This window comes from Artemia sp. Qi Xiang Cuo, chromosome 3, assembly GCF_049724085.1.
Source record: "Artemia sp. Qi Xiang Cuo chromosome 3, ASM4972408v1, whole genome shotgun sequence".
Lineage (NCBI taxonomy): Eukaryota > Metazoa > Arthropoda > Branchiopoda > Anostraca > Artemiidae > Artemia > Artemia sp. Qi Xiang Cuo.
In genome coordinates, this window is record NC_142796.1 from 20253528 (window position 1) to 20268350 (window position 14823).

General features: G+C 35.1%; 1 long non-coding RNA gene across 1 annotated transcript in view; it reads left to right on the forward strand.

The window, feature by feature from the left end:
• The first annotated feature begins 746 nt into the window (after positions 1-746).
• The window catches only part of LOC148953842 (uncharacterized), a 49138-nt gene continuing 35061 nt past the window's right edge, over positions 747-14823 (forward strand). Inside the window, exon 1 of the long non-coding RNA XR_016141555.1 lies at positions 747-879. This is a non-coding gene — a long non-coding RNA (uncharacterized LOC148953842). The remainder of the gene's footprint in view (positions 880-14823) is intronic.

The following is a 14823-nucleotide window of genomic DNA, read 5'->3' on the forward strand; positions in this document are numbered from 1 at the left end:
TCTATGCATTGTGTATACGTGTGTTCTTAGGGGGGATGGTAAACTTCCAGAATGTTGATAACCTCCTCATTTATTTGAAACGTTAATACTAAATTAGGATTTTAACTGAACTGTGTTTATTTCTTTGATTCTTCCAGGGGTTATTGTACCAATATGAACTTTATATAATCCAGAAAGTAACTACAGGGGTCTTTTTTTGGAGAATCTTATTTAAGTAACAAAAAATTATATGCCTCACTTATCCATGAGCAAACAAACACAGAGAAGTAGGCTAAAATGATGAGATAATAAACATAAAAAAATCAGTTTGGTACCAAAAATATAGCGCGTTTTCCTTTAGGTCCTAATCTTTCAGTTCTTTTTTCATGAAAATTTACATTGTCATTACAACGAATGAAAACGCATTACCCTACTGATTGCATTGTCGTTCATTAAATAGAGAAAACCAGTTTAGATCTTGGCAACAGATTTCTAAGAAACAAGGCTTTTAGATTTTTTTTTCTCCGTTGTTATATATTACTGTGGTCACTAATTGATATACGGAAAGCCTACAGTTAATCTGAAAGGACAGGACACCTGGGAGACTTTGTATTCCATTAATGGAGCCAGGTTTCCAGAAGATGAAGATATGTTTGATATTTCCATAGCTACAGCTGAGCAGCGTTCCTAGAATATATAATAAGGTTATATGCATCAAAAAATAACCAGACTGGAGAAAAAATAATAATTCACCACAGCACAAGGACGCCTGAGGTATACTTGGTAGCCTAAAGTCATATTAGATTCATGACTATGTTTGCATTGAGGGCCATCACTATTTGTGGGGCCGATTTGAGTCGTAGTCATTGTAGCTTCCTCAAATCCTTGCGATGTCTTAGAGTAAGTGGGACCACTTCATTACTTTACTTTCTTTTAGACGTGAATATAATTGTTTAAATTTTTAACATAAATTGATAACTCAAGAAACTAGGTGTCACATTTAAAAATATTGGTTTTAAAACAACAACATAAATGCGGTATTAAGAGAATCGTTGCCTTGATTGACTTCATTGCTACTACATAACCTATCATTCTTGATCCCAATATTATCTATGCTAGGTACCTTTATAAGTGAGAATGTTCTTCGGTGAAGGATTGAAACAGGAGGAGGGGGAGGGACCTTTGGAATTCTAATTTAGTTTCAGTTTGTTCAAAAAGAGAAACACTATTTATGGGCCAGAAACAAGCACCCGTTAAGCTTTTAGAAGCCACTGCAGCTAAAGCGAACTATCAAGTCAACAAATTTCGAGTCCAAATCCTCCTCCAAAAAATAACTTGAGTATATAAGGATTCTCCCAGCGGTTCTCCCATGACTACTCTATTTTTTAAAGTTCTTTCAAAAGTTGTGTGCCCTCTCCTCTTCCAATCAACCAAAGATGAGGTTGGATCGTAATAAAAACTTCTTCAATAAATATGTCATATTTGACTATTAAAATGAACAGGTTTTTCCGCCTAAGTAAAATGCTGCTGAAAATCAAAATTTACCAGAAGTAGCTACTGAATTTCCTTCAATATATTTATATTTTTAATTACTTATCTCGTTTCACCACGGGGCATCTCATCGAAGAAGTTATCGTAGAAAATTTCATGAAAGCTTCTTTGACAGAAAATTCCAAGTTCTAAATACTTCTGTCTCTTTAGGGAGTGGTGTTGCCACTAGACTGCCACTATCGCAGAAATGAAAAGAAAGGAGTCTTTAAAACTTTCGGAAAAAAGTGTGAACTTGTTGAACCCTATTGTTGCAATAGATGGTGATTTCATAGATGGACTGGCCGGGAGAATCAATGGTATGATTTTTCAACTATTCACGTTTTAAAATGTTTGCTGAATTTTACCGGCTTTTCCCCTATTCTACTGATCCTCATATTAAACTCTAGAGTAGAAGGAATGTGTATGAGGGACCAATCATACATGATAAAAATTTAGAATAGGCTTCCCATTTCTCTCTATCTATTGAAACGTTAGAGGTGGAGAGGGAATGTGGTGAGAGGAAATGGAAATAGAGAGGCCAGGGCCTGATTTCTACTCCAATGATGCAGTACATTCATTATGAGATCTTACTTTGTTGTAATTGCGCCATGAATAGGTTCTAATTCGCCTGGAATCTGAACAAAGCTTTTGAATGAGGGTCTCCCCCTTCGGACGATCTTTTGCTAAATTTTCATAAAAACTTCACCCATCATTTGAATCCCTTTTGTCCGAAGTTTTAAAAGTTTTCAGCTGGCGCCAGACTTTGTTTAACCAAAGGCTAAGTCAACTTCAGTGTGTTAGTCGAATGGTAGAAATTATTTTGACGGACTCGCCTAGGTGGAAGCTGTCACTTTCACAGCAGCCTACCGGAGTGGAGACCGAAGATAGCAAAGATTTGAGAATCACTTGAAATTTGGAAAATAGGTTTCCACAGCCCAAGGAAAGGACTCAATAAATTGTAGACTGACATTTACGGTTTAGGTGCCAGCATGTTTCAAGGTTTTATATTTTTGGGATTATCGGTCATTGGAACTTTGAAGCACGCTAGCGCCTAAAAAGTTAGGGCAAGTGGTATACAATTTATTGGGAAAAATCTCCTTGGCCGTAGCTATGCATTTCGAATTCTAAGTGAGTCTCTATAATTCCGTGTAAAAGGTGGTAGGATCTTGGAAGTTGTGCACGTCTATGAAATTTAGTGAAAAAACATCTTCTATGGTCGATTACCTTTTCTTTCACGTTATGTATTTCATGCGATTTCTGTAAAACTAGTTCAAAGAATTAACTACTGTATATTTTTAATTGACATAATTTTATGTGTGTTATTCCTTGGTTTATTATTCTTAGTAACAAAGGGCAACGTTCTAGCGCTGCTTATATTACACAGCCATAAAGCTTCAAAGTGCTATTTTTCCCCAAAGCCACCTAATATGGAAGGAATGATCTTGGAAAGTTAGGAGGGGACTCATTTGACTAAAAAATAAAAGTTCTAGTGCTTTTTTGAGAGTCAAAAGTTTCTTGAGATTCCAAAGATTTACCTAGGAACCAATAGTGATCAGATATTAGCTAATTCGCCTCCTCTCAAACCCTCTGCTAGATTCATCTGACATCTCAGGGATACTTACAGAGTATGGGCATAAAGCATACGTTTGAGGTTTCAAGTATGTTCCTCCGTTCACCTACACACATAGGACCCTCTTCAATACTGTTTGGTGCACAATCATATAGCATTGTCTGTACATAATATCGTCTAGCCTGAAATGAATATACTTATTTAAGCAAAGGTTAAAAATAAATGTGTAAATTAACTACTTATTTTGCATAGACAATGTCGATCCTTAGGGATGGATGGACCACCGCGTTACTGTCGATAAAACTAGAAAACTAAATGCATACATCCGATCAAATTTTTGAGAGAATTTTTTTTTTCAACATTGCTGAAAGGTCTAGAAAGTATGTATCTGGAAAAGTCACCCCCCCCCCCCCCGAAGACCTCACTTCAAGGGCTGTCAGCTATCCAATTCATCTAATACTTACATATAGTATTGTAGTTGAGAAAGAGGCCACTTTGAACTTTAATGTTCAAAAGGACATTCAGATGAAGCTTTCAAAGAATGTTAAGTAGAGAGTTGAACTAAATCGAAACACGTTATGTGCATATTCGTTGTCAAAAGGGTTTAACTTAGGAATGAGTAAGGGTTTTAAGTTGAAACTTTCAGAGAATGATGAGGGAGATGATCAATTGACCAAAAAGGCAATGTATGCACGCTACTATTACTGCTACTGCTACTACTACTTCTACTGCTACTACAATAACTTCTTCTGTAGTGACCAGTACTAAGGCAAATGATATTGGGTGATAATTTGAGTAAATATTAAGGGGAAAGCTGAACTAAATCAAACATACTATATTCATATAGGTCGTCAAAAGGGCGTATCGAGTTATGATACGTCAATCTAAGAGAGCGGGGTAATAGGACATTACTCTGTCAATTAAAGAGAGAGGGGTAATGGGACATTACTGGGTCAATTAAGGACAGAGGGGTAATAGAACATTACTGTGTCAATTAAAGAGAGCGGGGTGATACGATATTACAGTGTCAATTAAAGGTAGCACACAGTACCCTTTTTTATATTAATATATACAGGCGGGAAGTACTCATACCATTCAATGGGATAGTCAATCCAACAGGCCATTAACATGAATCATAAAAAATCACCACGCCTGAAAAAGTCATGTCTTTGCTTGGTTTTTTATGTTGTAATCAGAATCAGCCTACCATGAAAATTTGTCCTACGAAGCTTTTGATGTTAAATATCATGTTTTCTGTTAAAAAGTCATGGCTGTTTTCATGGTATGGTGATTCTTTTCCTGATATGAAGTTACGAAATTCTGTCTATTAAGCAATTTTTTAGGCGTGGTTTTTTTATGTTTAACCTTGAACATATAACCTTGTAACATATAACCATATAATCTTTATAACCTTGAGTATAAAAACTCTGAAGGTGAGTTATTCGAACTGTTATGGATGTTTTAATGTTGGACATGATTCTTCATTATTGTATGATTATAGGCGTTGACAGAAACGAAAATGGTAAACCATCTGAGGGAGTGCTAACTCCTATTCAGAGATACATATTTTTTTTGCCCCTCCCCCCAACTTTTTGCCCCTCCCCCACCCCCAACTCCTGCCCCTAACCCATCCCCCCTCCCCAGCCCCATGCTACCCCCCCCCCCCGCTCCTACCCCACTCCCTCCGACACCACCCCCAAACCCCCCTCCCAACACTTTTTTTAACATTTATTTTTTTAAACATTTTTTTTATTTTTTTTACATCTAAATCATACCAGAAAAATATAATGACACTTTTGATTTAAATTTAAAAAAAGGGTATTTGCAGACAGTATCATCAATGAATATAAAGATGAATTGATGTAAAGTTCTTTTGTTTAAGGAGTTGATGGGGGAACATTCCAGTGAAACCTTTTGCTTTAACTGGAGGCTATAAGATTTGAGAGAGATACATGGGGTCAAGTAGCTATAGTCAAAACTAGATTAATATTCATCTGCAATCACCACGATATACCTCCCAACCATTACTGTCACAAGAAGAACATACCGCTCTTGAATAAGAGGATGTTAGACCAAAAACGTTTTTATTCATAGATATTAATAAGGTGTAATATACTATGTGTCATTATTGGAATAAAAAAAAGTTCCTTTACAACAAGTTGTTGTTTCGTTTATTTGTTAGGGGCACACATTTTAGACAATGGAATGCATTTTTTCTTAACGTCATTACATTGCTATCTTTGAAATAAGAAATAAAATGCAATGTGTATGCTGGTCATTATTTTTTTTTATCAAGTAGAACAGAATATTTTTTGTGCGCTAGTTTACTAGCAGTTTCATGAGGAGAAAAATCAGTTTAAATGTTTCATGAAGAGAAAAAACCAAAATGAACTTAGAAACATTTTCAGAATAAAACTATGACAAAGTAAACCATGACAAAACACTACTGGAATATCCCAACTCTTACATTTTAACGTAAAAAATTCAAAATGAACTTTGAAAAATCTTCAGAATGTAACAGTGACAAGGTAATCCACGAGAAAACACTACTGAAATATTCCAAGTCTTACATTTCAACGAAAAAAAAAACAAAATGAACTTTGAAACATCTTCAGAATATAACAGTGATAAGGTAAACCACGACGAAACAACTCTTACATTTCAACGAAAAAAATCCAAATTGAACTCCGAAACAACAAGAGAATGTAACAGTGACAAGGTAAACCACGACAAAATACTACTGAAAGATTCCAACTATTATATTTCAATGAAAAAAAAAAATCCAAAATGAACTTTGAAACATCAGGAGAGTCTAACAGTGACAAGATAAACCATCACAGAACACTACTGAAATATTCCAACTCTTACATTTCAACAAAAAAAAAATCCAAAATGAACTTCGAAACATTTTCAGAATGTAACAGTGACAGGGTAATCCACGACAAAACATTACTGAAATATTCCAACTCTTACATTTCAGTGACAAAAACACAAAATGAACTTTGAAACATCTTCAGAATGTAACAGTGATAAGGTAAACCACAACGAAACACTACTGAAATATATCACCTCTTACATTTCAACAAAAAAAAAATCCAAATTGAACTTTGATACATCAAGATAATGTAACAATGACAAGGTAAACCACGACAAAAAACTACTGAAACATTCCAACTCTTATATTTCAATGAAAAAAAAAATCCAAAATGAGCTTTGAAACCTCAAGAGAGTTTAACAGTGACAAGGTAAATCATGACAGAACACTACTGAAATATTTCAACTCTTATATTTCAACGAAAAACATCCAAAATGAACTTTGAAACATTTTCAGAATGTAACAGTGACAAGGTAATCCACTACAAAGCACTACTGAAACATTCCAACTCTTAAATTTCAACGAAAAAAATCCAAAATCTATTTTGAAACATCTTCAGAATGTAACAGTGATAAGGTAAACCACGACGAAACACTACTGAAATATATCAACTCTTACATTTCAACGGAAAAAAAATCCAAAATGAACTTTGAAACATCAAGAGAGTTTAACAGTGACAAGGTAAACCATGACAAAACTCTAATGAAATAATCCAACTCTTACACTCCAACGAAAATAAATAATCAAAAATGAACTATGAAACATCAAGAGAATGTAACAGTTACAAGGTAAACCAGGAACAAACACTACTGAAATATTCCAACTCTTACATTTCAATGTAAGAGTTGTGTGTGTGTGTTTGTGTGTGTTTGTGTGTGTGTGTGTTTGCGTTAGTTTGTGTCTGTTTGTTTGTGTGTGTGTGTTTATTTTTGTGTGTTTGTGTCTGTGTGTTTGTGTCTGTGTGTTTGTGTCTGTGTGTTTGTGTCTGTGTGTGCTTGTGTATGTGTATTTGTGTGTGTGTATTTGTGTCTGTGTGTTTGTGTGTGTTTGTTTGTGTTTGCTTGTGTGTGTGTGTTTGTGTGTGTATGTGTGTGTGTGTGTTTGCGTGTGTGTGTTTGTATGTTTGTGTGTGTTTGTGAGTGTGTTTTTTTGTGTTTGTTTGTGTGTAAGTGTTCGTGTGTGTGTGTTTGTGTTTGTGTGTTTTTGTCTGTGTGTTTGTGCATGTGTGTGTTTGTTTGTGTTTGTGTGTTTGTGTTTGTGTGTTTGTCTGTGTGTGTTTGTGTGTCTGTGTGATTGTGTGTCTGTGTGTTTTTGTTTGTGTGTTTGTGTCTGTGTGTTTGTGTCTGTGTGTTTGTGTGTGTTTGTGTCTGTGTATTTGTGTGTTTTTATTTGTGTCTGTGTGTTCGTGTGTGTGTTTGTGTGTGTGTGTGCTCTGTGTGTGTGTTTGTGTGTGTGTTTATGTGTGTTTATGTGTCTGTGTTTGTGTTTTTTTGTGTGTATTTTTTTTTGTGTTTGTTTGTTTTTGTTTGTGTTTTTTTTTTTTTGTGTTTTTATGTTTTTGTGTGTGTGTGTTTGTGTGTAAGTGTTTATGTGTGTGTGTTTGTGTCTGTGTATGTGTGTTTTTGTTTGTGTTTGTGTGTGTTTGTTTGTGTCTGTGTGTCTGTGTGATTGTGTGTTTGTGTCTGTGTGTCTGTGTATGTGTGTGTTTGTTTGTGTTTGTGTGTGTTTGTTTGTGTCTGTGTGTCTGTGTGATTGTGTGTTTGTGTCTGTGTGTTTGTTTCTGTATGTTTGTGTGTGTGTGTGTGTTTGTGTGTGTTTGTTTGTGTGTGTGTGTTTGTGTGTGAGTGTGTTTTTGTGTGTGCGTGTGTTTTTGTGTGTGTGTGTTTGTGTTTGTGTTTTTTTATGTATGTGTGTGTGTGTGTTTGTGTGTGTTTATTTTTTTTTTTTTTTGTGTGTGTATGTTTTTTTGTGTGTGTGTGTGCGTTTGTGTGTTTGTTTGTGTGTATGTGTTTGTGTGTGTGTGTGTGTTTGTTCGTATGTGTGTGTGTGTATATGTGTTTCTGTGTTTTTGTTTTTGTTTGTGAGTTTTCTTTTTGTGTGTTTGTGTGTGTTTTTGTTTGTTTGTGTGTGTGTGTGTGTGTGTGTGTGTGTGTGTTTGTTTGTTTGTGTGTTTGTGTGTGTGTTTGAGTGTGTGTTTGTGTGTGTGTGTTTGTGTGTGTTTGTGTGTGACATTCTGAAGATGTTTCAAAGTTCATTTTAGATTATTTTTTTTTTATTGAAATGTAAGAGTTGGAATATTTCAGTTGTTTTTTGTCGTGTTTTACCTTGTCCCTGTTACATTCTCTTGATGTTTCAAAGTTTGATTTTTTTTTTCGTTGAAGTGTAAGAGTAGGATTATTTCAGTAGTATTTTGTCATGGTTTACCTTGTCACTGTTAAACTCTAAACTCTCTTGATGTTTCGTGATGTTTCTTGTGTGTGTGTTTGTGTGTGTATGTGTTTATGTGTGTTTGTTTGTGTGTGTATATTTGTTTGTGTGTTTGTGTGGGTGTGTGTTTGTGTGTGCGTGTGTTTTTGTGTGTGTGTGTGTGTGTGTTTGTGTTTGTGCGTGTTTGTGTGTGTGTGTTTGTGTGTGTGTGTTTGTGTGTGTATGTGTGTTTGTGTGTGTCTGTTTGTGTGTGTCAGTTTGTGTGTGTGTTTGTGTGTATTTGTGTCTGTTTATTTGTGCCTGTGTGTTTGTGTCTGTGTGTTTGTGTCTGTGTGTTTGTGTCTGTGTGTTTGTGTCTGTGTGTTTTTGTGTGTTTCTTTGTTTGTGTGTCTCTGTGTTTGTGTGTGTTTGTGTTTGTGTCTGTGTTTTTATGTGTTTTTTTGTGTGTGTGTTCTTATGTTTGTGTATGTTTATGTTTGTGTTTGTTTGTGTGTGTGTGTTTTTGTGTGTGTGTTTGTTTGTTTGTGTGTGTGTTTGTTTGTGTGTGTGTGTGTGTGTGTGTGTTTGTGTCTGTGTGTGTGTGTGTTTATGTCTGTGTGTTTTTGTGTGTGTGTTTGTGTGAGTGTGTGTGTGTGTGTGTTTGTGTGTGTGTTTTTTTGTTTGTGTGTGTGTTTGTGTGTGTTTGTTTACGTGTTGGTGTGTGTATGTTTATGTGTGTGTGTGTGTTTGTGTGCGTGTGTTTGTGTGCGTGTGTTTGTGTGTGTGTGTTTGTGTCTGTCTGTGTGTTTGTGTGTCTGTGTTTGTGTGTGTGTGTGTGTGTTTCTGGGTGTGTGTGTTTTTGTGTGTGTGTGTTTGTGTTTGTGTGTGTGTGTTTGTGTGTGAAATTCTGAAGAGGTTTCAAAGTTCATTTTAGATTTTTTTTTTCATTGAAATGTAAGAGTTGGAATATTTAAGTAGCTTTTTGTCGTGGTTTACCTTGTCACTGTTACATTCTCTTGATGTTTCAAAGTTCACTTTTGATTTTTTTTTGTTGAAGTGTAAGAGTAGGATTATTTCAGTATTGTTTTGTCCTGGTTTACCTTGTCACTGTTAAACTCTAAACTCTCTTGATGTTTCGTGATGTTTCTTGTTTGTGTGTTTGTGTGTCTATGTGTTTGTGTTTGTTTGTTTGTGTGTGTATGTTTGTGTGTGCGTGTTTGTGTGGGTGTGTGTTTATGTGTGTGTATGTGTGTTTGTGTTTGTTTTTTTGTGTGTGTGTGTTTGTGTGTTTGTGTGTGTGAGTGTTTGTGTGTGTGTGTTTGTGTGTGTGTGTTTGTGTGTCTTTGTGTTTGTGTGTGTGTTTGTCTTTTTTTGTCTGTGTGTGTGCTTGTTTTTGTGTGTTTGTGTGTGTGTGTTTGTTTTTTTGTGTTTGGGTTAGTTTTTGTTTTTGTTTGTTTGTGTGTCTGTGTGTTTGTGTCTTTGTGATTGTGTTTGTTTGTGTGTGTGTGTTTCTCTGTCTGTTTTTGTTTTTGTTTTTTTTTTTGTGTTTTTGTTTGTGTGTGTGTGTTTTTGTGTTTGTTTGTTTTTGTTTTTGTGTGTTTGTGTTTGTTTTTGTTTGTGTGTGTATGTGTGTGTGTTTGTGTGTGTTTGTGTGTGTGTGTTTGTGCGTGTTTGTTAGTGTGTGTTTTTGTTTGTGTGTGTGTGTTTGTTTTTTTGTGTTGGTTGTTGTGTTTTCTGTTTTTTTTTGTTTGTGTGTGTTTTTTTTTGTTTGTGTGTATGTGTGTGTGTGTATGTGTGTGTGTCGGAGGGAGGGGTATTGGAGGGGGGAGGTTATCAGGGGGTTTGGGAGGGGGGTTAGGGGGCAGGAGTTGGGGGGAGGGGCAAAAAGTTGGGGGAGGGTGTGCTTGGGGTTGGGGTAGGGGACCTTACAGTACTGATTTAATGGTAATTGTGTATTATACCGAACACAGATGAGAATCGCCCAAATAAAAAAAAATATGTATCTCTGAATAGGAGTTGGCATTCCCTACGATGTTTTACCATTTTCGTTTCTGTCAACGTATATAATCATACCATAATGAAGAATCATGCCCAACATTAAAACATCCATCAGATTTCGAATAACTCATCGTCAGAGTTTTTATACCCGTGTTCAAGGTTAAACATAAAACAACCACACCGAAGAAATTTCTTAACAGAAAGAATTTCGTAACTTCATACCAGGAAAAGAATCACCATACCATGAAAACAGCCATGACTTTTAACAGAAAACATGGTATTTAACACCAAATGCTTTATAGGACGAATTTTCATGGTATGGTGATTCTCATTACAACATAAAAAACCAAGCAAAGACATGACTTTTTTAGGCGTGGTTATTTTTTTATGATACATGTTAATGCCCTGTTGGAATGACTATCCCATTGAATGGTATGAGTACTGCCCGCCTGTATATATTAATATGAAAAAGGGTACTGTCTGCTACCTTTAATTGACACTGTAATGTCCTATCATCCCGCTCTCTTTAATTGACCCAGTAATGTCCTTTTACCCCTCTCTCTTTAATTGACACAGTAATGTCCTATTATCCCTCTCTCTTTAATTGACATTGTAATGTCCTTTTACCCCGCTCTCTTAGATTGACCTATCACTACTGTATCGGCAATATCTTAGGAACGGCTTGCCATACCAAGCTGAAATTTCACGGGCATACTGAAGGGGATGTACAACGACCAAAAGCCAATATTTACATTCTGTTACCAATACTCCTACTATTACTACTGCCAATAATACTCCTAATATGAAACTAGTAATACTAAGGGTGTGAAGATGAATATTTGAGAGAATATTGAGGGGGAAGTTGAACTAAGTAAGAATACTAGTAGGGATCTAGGTATTACTCCAGGGGGTCTATGTGCTGCCATCTATGATCGAGACTAACGGGACAGGGTCAATGACACCTTTTTCAAGGTCAATCAGGGGATGTTTCTAAGCCTAATGTCTCCGAGGCTAAGTGACGTCATAGTAAGATTTTTGATCCACGAAGGGGACAGATTTCTGGGAAGTTGATAACATAATCAGAGGGATTTTTGTAAGTATATTGATCCACGAAGGGGACTAGATTTCTGGGAGATTGATTTGCATAATCTGACGGGGAATTGTAATGTAACACAAGGGGAATTAAGAAACAATATGGCTTCTCTGGTCTTTAGGTCTGAGAGATAAATTAATATTCTATCGAAGCCATAATAGTGTAACTAGTAACATCTTAGTTTTTTTCAGAAATTCAAAAGAGATCAAGACATATTGAATATATTTTAGGCAGGAAATGGTTTCCTGGGAATTTCAAATGCGACATCGCAGGGATGCCGAAACAAAGGAACATTCTGAAATTACTTGTAGGGGATTATTTGGGCTAAAACAAATTGATCAACATTTCAGGGATTTTTTGGGTGAAACAGTTTTAGACATTTTAGAGTATGATTTGATGTGAAACTCTGTGGTTGTTATAATACACAAGTTTCATTTGAACAGTGTTGTATGGTCCCCTACCCAAACCCCCAAGGCCCCCATCCCCCGACTTTCTTGCCCCCCCCCCATTTTTTAAAACTTCTTTTTTTGAGTGCTTGAGACACAGAAGGGCCCCCCAAGGGCCCCCTTCCCCAACTTTATTGCCCCACCCATTTTTTAATATTTTTTTGCATTCTTGAGACACAGAAGGGCCCCCCTCCCCCAAATTTTTTTTAATACTTTTTTTCACACTTGAGACACAGAAGGGCCCCTTCCCCCGGGCCCCAAAGGCCCCCCCAACTTCCCCCCCCACTTTTTTCAATGATTTTTTCCGCACTTGATACAGAGAAGGACCCCCCAACCCCACTTTTTCGGCCCCTCCCACCATTAGTGTTTTGTCGTGGTTTACCTTGTCACTGTTACTTTCTCTTCATGTTTTAAAGTTCATTTTGGATTTTTTTTTTACTTGAAATGTAAGAGTTGGAATATTTCAGTAGTGTATTGTCTTGGTTTACCTTGTCACTGTTACATTCTCTTGATGTTTCAAAGTTCATTTTAGATTTTTTTTTCCTTATTTGTAAGAGATGGAATATTTCAGTAGTGTTTTGTCGTGGTTTACCTTATTACTGTTACATTCTCTTGATGTTTCAAAGTTCATTTTGGATTTTTTTCGCTGAAAAGCAAGAGTTGGAATATTTCAGTAGTGTATTGTCGTGGTTTCTTGATGTTTCAAAGTTTGTTTTAGATTTTTTTTTTCTTATATGTAAGAGTTGGAATATTTCAGTAGTGTTTTGTCGTGGTTTACCTTATCACTGTTACATTCTCTTGATGTTTCAAAGTTCATTTTGGATTTTTCTCGTTGAAAAGTAAGAGTTAGAATATTTCAGTAGTGTTTTGTCGTGGTTAACCTTGTCATTGTTACATTTTCTTGATGTTTCAAAGTTCATTTTGGATTTTTTTTTTTCGTTGAAAGTAAAAGTTGTAATATTTAAGTAGTGTATTTTCGTGGTTTGCCTTGTCATTGTTACATTCTCAAGATGTTTCAAATTTCATTTTTGATTTTTTTGTCGTTTAAATGTAAGAGTTTGAATATTTTAGTACTGCTTTCTCGTGGTTTACCTTGTCACTGTTACATTCTCTTGATTTTTCAAAGTTCATTTTGGATTTTTCTCATTGAAATGTAAGAGCTGGATTATTTCAGTAGTGTTTTGTCGTGGTTTACCTTGTCACTGTTACATTCTCTTAATGTTTCAAAGTTCATTTTGGATTTTTTTTCATTGAAATGTAATATTTGGAATATATCAGTAGTGTTTCTTCGTGGTTTACCTTACCACTGTTACATTCTGAAGATGTTTCAAAGTTCGTTTTAGATTTTTTTTTTCTTATATGTAAAAGTCGGTATATTTCAGTAGTGTTTTGTCGTGGTTTACCTTGTCACTGTTACATTCTGAAGATGTTTCAAAGTTCATTTTTGATTTTTTTCGTTGAACTGTAAGAGTTTGAATATTTTAGTAGTGTTTTTTCGTGGTTTACCTTGTCACTGTAACATTCTCTTGATGTTTCAAAGTTCATTTCGGATTTTTTTCATTGAAATGTGAGAGTTGGAATATTTCTGTAGCGTTTTGTCGTGGTTTGCCTTGTCACTGTTACATTCTCTTAATGTTTCAAAGTTCATTTTAGATTTATTTTTCCCTTGAAATGTAAGAGTTGGAATATTTCAGTGGTGTTTTGTCGTGGTTTACCTTGTCACTGTTACATTCTCTTGATGTTTCAAAGTTTATTTTGGAATTTCTTTCGTTACAATGTAAGAGTTGGAAGAGTTGGAATCCTTGTCACTGTTACATTCTCTTGATGTTTCGAAGTTCATTTTGGATTTTTTCGTTGAAATGTAAGAGTTGGATAATTTCAGTAGTGTTTCGTCGTGGTTTACCATGTCACTGTTACATTCTGAAGAAGTTTCACAGTTCTTTTTGTTTTTTTCGTTGAACTGTAAAAGTTGGATTATTTCAGTAGTGTTTAGTCGTGTTTTACCATGTCACTGTTACATTCTGAAGATGTTTCAAAGTTCATTTTGTTAATTTTTTTTTTCATAGTAATGTAAGAGTTGGAATATTTCAGTAGTGTTTTGTCGTGGTTTACCTTGTCACTGTTACATTCTCTTGATGTTTCAAAGTTCATTTTGGATTTCTTTCGTTACAATATAAGAGTTGGAAGAGTTGGAATCCTTGTCACTGTTACATTCTCTTGATGTTTTAAAGTTCATTTCGATTTTTTTCGGTGAAATGTAAGAGTTGGATTATTTCAGTAGTGTTTCGTCGTGGTTTACCATTTCACTGTTACATTCTAAAGATGTTTCAAAGTTCATTTTGGATTTTTTTCGTTGAAATGTAAGAGTTGGATTTTTAAGTAGTGTTTTGTCGTGCTTTACCATGTCACTATTACATACTGAAGATATTTTCAAAGTTCATTTTGTATTTTTTTTTTCATTGTAATGTAAGAGTTTGAATATTTTAATAGTGTTTTGTCGTGGTTTACCTTATCACGAATACATTCTCTTGATGTTTCAAAGTTAATTTTGGATTTATTTCGTTGAAATTCCAGAGTTGGAATATTTCAGCAGTGTTTTGTCGTGGTTTACCTATTCACTGTTACATTCTCTTGATGTTTCAAAGTTCATTTTGTTTTTTTTTGTTGAAATGTAAGAGTTGGAATATTTCAGTAGTATTTTGTTGTGGTTTACTTTGTAACTGTTACATTCTCTTGATGTTTCAAAGTTCATTTTGAATATTTTGTTATTGAAATATAAGAGTTGGAATGTTTCAGTAGTGTTTTGTCGTGGTTTACTTATTCACTTTTACATTGTCTTGATGTTTCAAAGTTCATTTTAGATTTTGTTTTTTTTTCCTTGAAATGTAAGAGTTAGAATATTTCAGTAGTGTTTTGTCGTGGTTTA